This window comes from Scardinius erythrophthalmus, assembly GCF_964197995.2.
Source record: "Scardinius erythrophthalmus genome assembly, chromosome: 1".
In the NCBI taxonomy this organism is placed as follows: Eukaryota; Metazoa; Chordata; class Actinopteri; order Cypriniformes; family Leuciscidae; genus Scardinius; species Scardinius erythrophthalmus.
Genome location: NC_138221.1, coordinates 8551247 through 8562606, shown reverse-complemented (window position 1 = coordinate 8562606; position 11360 = coordinate 8551247). Strand labels below are relative to the sequence as shown.

At 40.1% G+C, this 11360-nt stretch overlaps 1 protein-coding gene across 1 annotated transcript in view; it reads right to left on the bottom strand.

Annotated features, from left to right (window-relative positions):
• LOC308700561 (CD276 antigen homolog) overlaps positions 1–11360 on the bottom strand; it is a 1553888-nt gene that overhangs the window by 769358 nt on the left and 773170 nt on the right. The window lies entirely within an intron of this gene.

Sequence of the window (11360 nt, the reverse complement as noted above, 5' to 3'; positions counted from 1 at the left end):
CGTTCATTTAAATGACGTTTAATGAGAAAGAGTTTTTTTTTTTTTATTCATAAAGTTTTTGACACCATTCAAATGTAGTAAAAAATTTTTTAAATAATAATTACAGATCAAATATTTGACTATTCGTGCACGTGTACCTTGTGAACGAATGATTTGTTTAGATCTGCCAGAAGAAGCATCCATGATGAACAGCCGATTTACGAAGGCATGTGATGACCAAACATCATTGGAATTCTCAAATGGAATAATCAAGCGAGCCCGGACTGATTTGTGTTCACAATGGACATTTTTAGTGAACTGAAGCTGAAAGCGAACCGGTCGGTCCCAGATCACCTCCCAGGATGATCTCGGTTTAGTTTGCTTTAAAGGGGTCTGAGATGGTAATGTAAAGCCAAACAGTTATCAAATAAATGACTTTTGATGTTGATTTGCCAACGTAGTCCTCAGGTCAGTGATCAAGAAGGCAGCAGGGCAGACTGGAGTTTTAGCTGGTCACTCTTTCAGGTTTTCTCACAAATGCAATTTTTTCTTGTTATACAATGAAGTGAAATTTCTGCGTTTAAATTCATATCACTTATTAATCATTTATGAACGCATAGTGATGTTTCGCACATAATTAGTTAATCATTTAGCACTTGTAGACGACTTATAACTGAACGTTATTATAAAGTGTTACCAAAACATTTGATCTTACCACTAAGAGATATCCATCTTTGATCTCGTAAGTGTCTGATCCACTGCGAGAAGAGAAAACTGTCCATTTTGCCTGCACTTTTTTCAGGCGAGGCACATGATCAATTTTTCAGCCTCATAAACTAGAATAAATCACTAATCTTATTTTTGACTAAAATTGATTATTTTTTATTAATATTTTACCAGCAAAACTTTCTTGCAGTAGATACGAAATTCTGAATTCTGATTTTAAAATACACTATAAGGAAAAAAATTATTTTGACACACACACAGACATCAAACATCAGCATATGAATCTCAACAATGGTGACATGCTCCATTAAAATCATGGCTCCCAGCATGCATTGTGGCATGGAGCATGTCACCATTGTTGAAATTCATATGCTGATGCTTGATGTCTGAGTGTGTGTTTCTAAAAAAAAAAAAAATCCCACAATGTATTTAAAAAACAAAATTCAGCATGTCTGATCTGTTGCATTAAAGTTGTGTTGGTAAATATAATATATTATTAACAAATAATCACTTTCCAGGAATAAGAATAGTGAACTATTCCCCTTTATGATGCTGTTATGTAGATCAGCTGATCATTTATGTTTATGGCTTTCTTGGCAACTAATTATGTGTTTTGTTAAACACTGTTACAAAGACCACAAACTCACATTAAATGCCAAGACTCAAACTGCCCAACTCAAGGAAACGCTCATCACCAAAATGGTGACCAAACATTTTCAATAAAAAATCTACATCTGAACCTTATTCTTAATAAGAACTTATGTTTCCAATAGACAAATACATTTTTAATTGGGAAATTTTGAAGATTTGTTACAGAATAGTTGCACCTCTCCAGAAAACAAATAATGTCACGTTGACTCAACTAAATGTTTTTTTTTGTGTGTGTGTGTGTGTGTGTGTGTGTGTGTGTGTGTGTGTGTGTGTGTGTCATACAACTTATTTTCAGTTCGTATAACAGTAACTTGAGTCTACAAGAAAAAGCTAGGGGAAATTAGTACAAATTTATATATATTTTTTTTTTGTACGAGATTTTCACAGTGTGTATTTTTGCTGAACCAACAAATCAAAATCAGTCATTTCACCTTTTTTTCAAGTTGTGTTTTTTACAGTGTTAAGTCATATTAAAGAACTGATCAGAAAGCCATACAGTTGCTGATCCACTACGAGACAAGAGAACGTCTGTCTTGCTGTTTTCACTTCTCTCACTGCAGACGCCTACATTTCACATCTCCAACGAGCCTCTATCTATAACCGGCATATTTGCTGGACCATTCAAGGACTCCAGTTGTTCAGATGAAGACAAACGCATCTGAAAAGACTGTTTCTGTGTTGAGGACAATGGATAACGGATGTGTGACGTTTTGAGGTCTTTGAGTTCTGTTTTATGAATCTGTTTCTATGTTTTCAGTTTCTGTGATCCATTTTCCCCTGTCTTTGTGATTTTTTGGTTTAGTCCTGTTAGTTTTTCCCTGTCTGTTTGATTAGAAATGCCCATCACCTGTGTTCTGTTAATTATCTCATTAGTCCCAGTTCTTTTAAGCCCTGTGTTTTCCCTCAGTGTTTGTTGGTCGTCGTCATTTTATGGTTGTGTGTTTTGAAGTCCTGGAGTTTCTTTTCCCTTGTTCCTGTATGTTCATAGAAGTTAAGTTTGTAAATAAATTACCTAAACTGCAGTTCCTGTGTCCTCGTCCTCGGCTCCCTACACAAACCTGACAGAACGACCAACCCTTAAACAAAAACTACCCTAGAAGAACCAAGAATGAGCCAGAGGAGATGTAACCGGCGGAAAAGGTGAAGTCATTTAACACACCTATCCTCTTTCAAGGTGAACGCTCACTGGAAGAGTATGTGGGGCTTTACATGGATCTCTACGATGACGTGACGTGGGAAGAAGAGGAATTGACACAGAGTTTCTGGGGTGGATTAAGGGACCCTCTTGCCCAGCTGATTCTGGTAGAACATCTCGATCAGACTTTCCTGGAGTTTGTGGACCACACGCTGTGGGTGTGTGGGTCGGACTACGTGGTGGAGGATTTTCCACTCAAACCAGTTCCGAATCCGGTATGTCCTGAATCCATCGTCTATCCGCCAGAACCAGAACCCATAGTCTGCCCACCTGAAGATGAACCCGTCACCTGTCAGCCGGAGATTGAGCACGTTACATGTGAGTCCACTCAAGAAGACACAGCGCTGATTGTGATGTCTGCGGCGATTCTGTGTGTGTGGGCCACACACACATCAGTTCTGGCCCATGAGTCCAATCCCGAATTCCCCAAGATGCTGGTCCTGTCCAGTCCCGAGTCCAATGATGTGTTGGTCCCGTCCAGTCCCGAGTCCCATGATGTGTTGGTCCCGTCCAGTCTCGAGTTCCCCAAGATGCTGGTCCCGTCCAGTCCCGAGTCCCATGATGTGTTGGTCCCGTCCAGTCTCGAGTTCCCCAAGATGCTGGTCCCGTCCAGTCCCGAGTTCCATGATGTGTTGATCCCTTCCAGCACAGATCCCGCTGATCCAGATCCAGAGCCCGCTGATCCAGAGCCCGCTGATCCAGAGCCCGCTGATCCAGAGCCCGCTGATCCAGAGCCCGCTGATCCAGAGCCCGCTGATCCAGAGCCCGTTGATCCAGCGCCAAAGCCCGTTGATCCAGCGCCAAAGCCCCTTGATCCAGCGCCAAAGCCCCTTGATCCAGCGCCCGTTGATCCAGCGGCAGAGCCCGTTGATCCAAGGCCCGTAGCGCCAGAGCCCGTTGATCCAGCGCCAGAGCCCGTTGATCCAGCGCCAGAGCCCGCTGATCCAGAGCCCGTTGATCCAAAGCCCATTGATTCAGCACCCTTTGATCCAGAGCCCGCTGATCTAGAGCTTGCTGATCCTGCGCCAGAGCCTTCTTCGCCGCTGGTCTTGCCCAGCTTAGAGCCTTCTTCGCCGCTGGTCCTGCCCAGCCCAGAGCCCTCTTCGCCGCTGGTCCTGTCCAGCCCAGAACTGCTTTCGCCCCCTGCCTCATCCAGCCATGTGTCAAAACCTGACAATTTCCCCATTCAAATTTTGGGGGGGCGCAGTATACCTGTTAGGGGGACCGCGGAGGTCTCTCCGACGAGGTTCCCAGTGTCACCATGGCCACCAGAAAAAACATCTCCGCCATGGCCGCCCGAAGGGTCATCTCCACCATGGCCGCCTGAAGGGTCATCTCCACCATGGCCGCCTGAAGGGTCATCTCCACCATGGCCGCCTGAAGGGTCATCTCCACCATGGCCGCCTAAAGGGTCATCTCCACCATGGCCACCTGAAGGGTCATCTCCACCATGGCCACGCCCACAGCCTGCTCCACCATGGCCACGCCCACAGCCTGCTCCACCATGGCCACGCCCACAGCCTGCTCCATCATGGCCATGTCCACAGCCTGTTCCACCCTGGTCTCCTGACCAACCTGCATCCGCCTGGACCGTCCCGTCCTGGAGTCTAGGATGCCCACCCTCCCACCCCTTTGGATGTTTTATACGGCGCGAGGACGCGCCTTTGGGGAGGGGGGAGGTACTGTGACGTTTTGAGGTCTTTGAGTTCTGTTTTATGAATCTGTTTCTATGTTTTCAGTTTCTGTGATCCATTTTCCCCTGTCTTTGTGATTTTTGGTTTAGTCCTGTTAGTTTTTCCCTGTCTGTTTGATTAGAAATGCCCATCACCTGTGTTCTGTTAATTATCTCATTAGTCCCAGTTCTTTTAAGCCCTGTGTTTTCCCTCAGTGTTTGTTGGTCCTCGTCATTTTATGGTTGTGTGTTTTGAAGTCCTGGAGTTTCTTTTCCCTTGTTCCTGTATGTTCATAGAAGTTAAGTTTGTAAATAAATTACCTAAACTGCAGTTCCTGTGTCCTCGTCCTCGGCTCCCTACACAAACCTGACAGGATGTGCACGGATAACGGACGACAGTTCGTCTCAGATGAGTTTCAGAAATTCATGAAGCTGAATGGAGTCAAACACATCACTCCCGTACCATACTATTCTGCCACTAACGGCTTTGCAGAAAGTTTTGTACATCCTATCAAGAAAGCAATAAAAGCAAAGGACAATGACAACATCTCACTACAACACAAAATAGACAACTTCCTTTTCATGTAGCGATGATGTTTCTTAAGAGGAACTTAAGATCTCGCTTGGATCTCATCAAACCAGATGTTCGACGTGTTGTGGAAAACAAACCAAAGTGTTGTTGGAGATAACACATGGTGGATCAGTTTGTGCGATCAAAACCCTCACCTTCACCTGTCCCTGATTCAAATGACGAGGACGATGATACTGTTGACACTGTTCTTCCTACCTCAGTTAACGTGAATGACTCTGAGACGCACAAAGACAAACCAGATGTGACAATTCCAGTGTGACCTGAACCTTACCCAAGCTCACAGAGACGTTATCCTGAGAGATGTAGGAAACCTCCACAAAGGCTTGATTTGTAGTTATTTTGCATTTTGCAGCATTGTGTTAAGTTAACTGTCAATGCTATAGAATAAGTTAATAGATTTATATTTTATGTTTCTTAGTAAGATAAATCTAGTGTGGAGGAAAGTGTAATGAATGAATGAGTTTTTGGAGTAACTATGCCCTCTAGTGGTGATCTACATAGAGTGTATTTTTAGGATCGAGCTCAGTTCAAAGTTCAGAAAAAACAATGATGTGATTACACAGCAGACGCTTGTGGTGTTATCTTTCCAGCAGACACGATAGATAGATGCTGGAGAGAGGTAAGCAGCTGCTTATATAGTCAGGCTGTTGATTGAAAGATTAGATGGGCTCACTCCTCCCTAACTTGCGTTTAGGAACTTCATTTGTTGTCGGACCAGATTGAAACAGGTTTTTACTTCTGTAATGTGACTGACTCCACCTCCAAACCTCTTCCTGCTTTCATGGTGGCAAGAAAGAAACGTCTAAACTCAATGAAACTTCGACACACAGGTATCATGTTTCCTTATAAAAAAAAAAAACCTAGGTAACACTTTATTTTACAGTGTCATTGTTACATATGTAACATGAACTTACCATAATAATTACAGTAAATTATGCGTATATTGCATGCAACTAACCCTCAACCAAAACCTAACCCTGCCCTAACACTATAGTAAGTACATGTAGTTGCTTAATATTACTCAGTACACTGTAAAAAATGATTTGTTGACACAACTTGACTTAGTCAAGTCATCTTGTTGCATTGACTCAGTTAAGTTTAGCCAACGTTACGATTTAAGTTCACTCAACTTGTATGTATTAGTTAAAATAACTTGCAGTAAATTGAGCCAACATACTGTATCAATTTATAAGCATTTATAATTTTTAGTTAAGTCAACTGAAAAACATATTGGTTGAACTTAATTTTTCATGTTTTCACAACCATTAACCAAGTCTAATTGACATAAAATAGTAATTTTTCCTCAACATCATAACTTAACTATTTGAGTTAACTGGACTTCATTGCTTGTTTTAACAAGAAGTTCTTGATATCTATCTGGAACCAGATTTTTTAATGAAAACAACTGCAAAATTGAAACTCTCAGCATTTATTTTTTTAAATAGATGCATTGCACCCAAAAGACACAGACACAAAGAATTATCTTGCAAAGATAAAAAAACACCACAAGAAAAACCCTCACATATATACAGCTCACACAAACAAGTGCAAACTTCTCTATGCACAGACCCATCTTAGAGCCAAAATAGTACAAATAACTCTCCTTGTCATTATCAGATATTTTCATTGCAGGAACAAGTGTACATGAAGAATTCACAATAAGTTGTATTAAAAACTTCACAGATTAAACTGTTTAAAAACAGTGTCTTCAATTCCCACTCATAGAAACAGGTTTAGGAAAGAGCAAGCAGGACAAGGTAACAAGAAAACAGTCTGTTTGAAAATCAAGAATTTGTTTTCAGTCTTATCTCAGCAACTTGCTCTTCAAAGAGTGAACTCTTGCGGTGCAAGAGTCTGATCCAACACCAATAAACAGGCACTGTATCACTTCAAAAGTGAATTTGAATTTCTTTGGGTAGTCAAGGTTTAATGCGTACACCAGGCCCATCAGGTACAGTAAAGCATTAGGTACATCACTCAGGTGACGCATTACCACTTCTTCCTCAATCACCAGGACAACGTCATTGTAGAACGCTGACGGAGGTTCCATCACATTTTCCACAACCAGTAGGATTCCTATCACCACACCCTTGATCACTTCCTCTTCAATGTCACTGGGCTTTATAGAATGCAAACAAAACAAGGTACTATTACTTAAAACCAATTACACAATTTACAGTCCCCAGACCCCTGCAATTTTTCCTTGTTTTGCCTTAAAGGTTTCAGCTTACCTCACATATCTTCATGAATTTTGAAGGAATCTCTCGCATGTCCCACGGCAGGTCAAGCAATGCTGCAGTCCTCATCCTTTGGTATGTTGTCTGTAAATTAAAGGATGGTTAAAGTACCAGCTTTATTGGTTCAATCCTTTGTTTTTCTTTATTCGTTTATCCTTTCTCCCCCTCCCTCTGTCTTGTTTTTAGAAAAAATAAACATTCATTTCAAATTTGCACATTTACACTTGTACACTTTTGTTGTAAATAATTTACCAGTGATGTGGTGCAACAACAGTTGTTTGTTACCTTTTTGTTCAGCACCAAAATAAGATTTAATAGTGGGTGTAACACGCTCATGGCACTTAAATCAGGAGTGTCTAAGGGTACTTTCACACTGGCAGTTTAGTTTAGGGGGCTTTCACACTGGGCTCGTTTGCTGTGGTACGAGCCTGAGCGCGATTGTTCCCGGCGCCCCCCAGCGTTGGTCTGGTTTCACACTCAACTTGATTCTATCGAACCCTGGTGCGTTTACGTGCATATTACATCATGGCAAACGTTCATGGCGCATGATAGAAAACAGAACATGGGGCAATATATTGTGTTTTTTATTAATTCAGTGCTATTATGCGCAGCTGAGTGAACAACACAGGTTTACTGTGTACGTGTGTCGCATATGGTGACCTTCTGCTGCTTGCAAACGGACTCTTTTGAGGAGACAGTGGATTTCCAAATTTGTTGCCCTGATTCCACGCGCTGTGCACGAATACACTGCAGGCTCACTCTCGCTCGTATCCAAGGTAAATCTTCAACACCATCATCCCGGGCATGTGTTTTATTTAACTAAATACATGATAATCAGCTAAAACGCATGCGCAGGTCACTTTACTTCCTGAACAAGCGCTAACCCAGTTTTACAGGAAGTAAAGTGACCTGCGCATGCGCAACGTGAAATGCCACAAAAAGCAGTTTGTGAATAGCTCTTAGTGAGTTAGGAGTCCTCTCGACTTCATTTAAAGGGGGGGGGGGGTGAAATGCTCATTTTCATTCAATCTCCTGTTAATCTTGAGTACCTATAGAGTAGTATTGCATCCTTCATATCTCCAAAACGTCTTTAGTTTTATTATATTTATAAAAGAAAGATAGGCTGTACCGAGTCTTTCCGGAAAAAAACGAGCGGCTGGGGGCGGGCCGTGTGGGCGGTGTGCTATAGCTGTGCTAACCGAGCTAACAACAACACAGAGAGACATTTGAAGCAGTTTACTCACCGCATGCGACCGCGAACCTTTATCATTGTGACTGCTCAATCCTTAAGCATTAGACGATCTGCAAATCCGTCGATCTGGGCTTTGTTTATAAAACAATCATCGTCGAAATGCAGGGAACGAGTCTTGCACAACCTCTGTTGATGCTTCGAAAAAACAAACTCCATCCACTATTCCCTTAATGCTGGGTTCTTTGGGAATCTGTGCAGGGTTGTCTTGCCCTGGCAACCAATAAACCCACTTCTTTGGTGACACTGACTTCCCTAAAAGCCGGACATGGTGCTTTGAGGTAACGTACTGCTTTCGCTCTCTTCTCTCTCTGGTCTGCGAGTGCACGCGCGCCCGCGGAGAAGTGCCCTTAGGACCCATATAAGGAAATTCCGCTCTATCTTACGTAAGACAGAGCCATACTCGAAAAAAAACTTTCTGAAACTTGTGACAAACCGGAAGGAGTATTTTTGGAACAAAAATACTCCTTCAAACGTACAACTTAACTTTTGAAACTTTGTCCATGTTTAGCATGGGAATCCAATTCTTTACCAGTGTAAAAAACTCAGTATGCATGAAACAGCAATTAAAAATAGCATTTTTGGGTGAACTATCCCTTTAACGTCGTAGTCAGGTGTGTTTTATTTTACAGGTTACCTTGAAATCACATGACAGCTGTTCCTTGAAGTAACACGACAAAGCAGAAAGAGAAAGTGTTTGTATTTGTATTTTTAAAAAAATGTGTGGTATATATGATAGAAATAAGTACAAACAGTTTTGTACAGAACCTTTATGCTATTTATTTTATAGATTGTCACCCATAAGTCATATCTTTTTTTACTTTTAAATTTACTGAAGACATTGGGTTATCATTCCATAGTAGTTCAGCTTCTCCAAAAGAGGAAATTATACAAGTGTGGGTTGTACATGTCAAATCTGTCAAAATCTGTTCTTATTAAAATAGATTGGTTAGTGGTAAACATACATCCATCCGGACAACATTCACAGGACCTAAAGACACATTATAGAGATGCACAAAGCTGGAAAAAACTACAAAATCATGTCCACTACAGTAGGAGAGCACAAACGGAGAGTAAATCCAGGGCTGTTGCTGCTGTCCTGCAAACATTACTCCAAGAGCACAATGGGCATTGTTTAAAAAAAAACACTTGAAATTTCTTACATGTCATGTGACTTCAAGGAAAAGAGACATGTTTTATACTTATACAGTAGTCAACATTTAAAGTGGATCAAAAAAGTTGATCAAAGTTGTCCTAAGACAAGAATGGGTATTGTTCAAAATCCATGTATAACTTTGATTAACTTTTTTGATCCACTTAAAATGTTGACTACTGTATATTCCAGCTGAGAACTTTCATTTGCTCTTTTTAGCCTCTAAAATACAATGCAGACATATTGCTAAAGTCTTTATTTTAACAGTATATTATTAAACTAATTTTTCTACTATAGATGTATGCATGTATAACCTTATTCTAAAAATAACCTAAGTATGATTATATCAGTCTAAATTATTTAAAATTGTTGAAAATAGAAGCAATATGCAAAACGGAGTAGACTATAGAATAGAGGCCATATTCACAAAACATTTGATCTTACCACTAAGAGTTCTCCTAAATAACAGTTATAGTTCTCAGTTAAGAGTTTCCTCTTAAAACTTGTTCACAAGCGGACAAAAACTCTGAAACTCACCCTCAAGTTGTTTCAAACCTGTATGAAGGTTTGAAACAACCTTTTATTTCTTCTACTGAACACTAAAGAAGATATTTTAAAGAATGTCAGTAACCAAACAGTAAATGACATATATTTTTTTTTTTTTTTTAAGTGATCTATTCCTTTAATCTAAGAGAAAGTGCGGGCTTGACCTCGTTGTTATGGATTCTCTCCACCCACTGCGCTGAGCAAAATGGGAAACGACTTGCTGACGACACAGCTTAATGCTCATTGGTTTAAACAACCGTGATGTTTTGTTCTCTTTTAAAATGTTCGATTTCAAAACCCTGATCTCATGTTTATATGTGAATATTCCCAAACTCTCTGACAGTGTGATCTCTCGATGGGTTATGTGATGTTTTTTTAATAAAAATAATATATATAAAAACATGTCTGAATTAAAGAAAAAAAAAGATTAATAAACACGTATTTGGAATTGAATTAAATGACAAGAACTCTTGGTGTCTTGTTCATTTTATTTATTTTCATATAAAAGCAACAGAACTTAAATTACATCTAGTTTATTAGCAACACCTGTGATATCCACCTGATCTCGTAGGAGTCTGATCCACTGCGAGAAGAGAGATTGCATTGTTTTCACTCCTCCTCTCCTCACTGTAGCGCCAACTCTCGACTACATTTCAGACAAAGCAAGGCGCATCTCCAACAACCCACCCACCATTGTTCCCGCTGTTTCTCACCACTCTGCTCAATAAACATTGTTACTATAACACCTGTCTGTTTCATTCTGTGTTTCGACAACCACACCTACAGTGATCAACTGTACATCATTTCGGTACCTACCAACAATACTGAAAGTGAAAGAATATTCTGCAGAATATGTAAATAGTTTGCCGGCTTCAAAGAGCTGTAGGCTACAATAAGCTTTGAGTGTACAAAAGTAAAAAATAAATAAATGTGGAATTAGGGCATAACACAGTTCATAAGTTATTAAATCAGATTTACACAAAATGTCTCCTAAATGTATTAAAAATAAGCAGCTCATATTCCTTCAAATCATGTGACATACTTGAAATACTAGATACGGGAAATTCCAGAACACTAGGGCACAGCCTCTTTTTATTCAAATATAAAATAAGTCACTTTGTCTTTTCACAAACACATTAAGAGCTTCCCTGTCAGATGCACAGAAGAATAGTGCCTCAGATAATGTAAGTATAAAAAACAAATGCTTTCTTTGTGGAAATATGCATGATCTGATGTGAAATCACTTTTAAATTAAACAAACATATTACTCTTTATTTAAAATAAAGCCTATTGTAGCTTTGCTAATCATCTCTTGCTTTTATAATATTGTTTGCTAGATGAGCAGAAGCTGAACTATTTT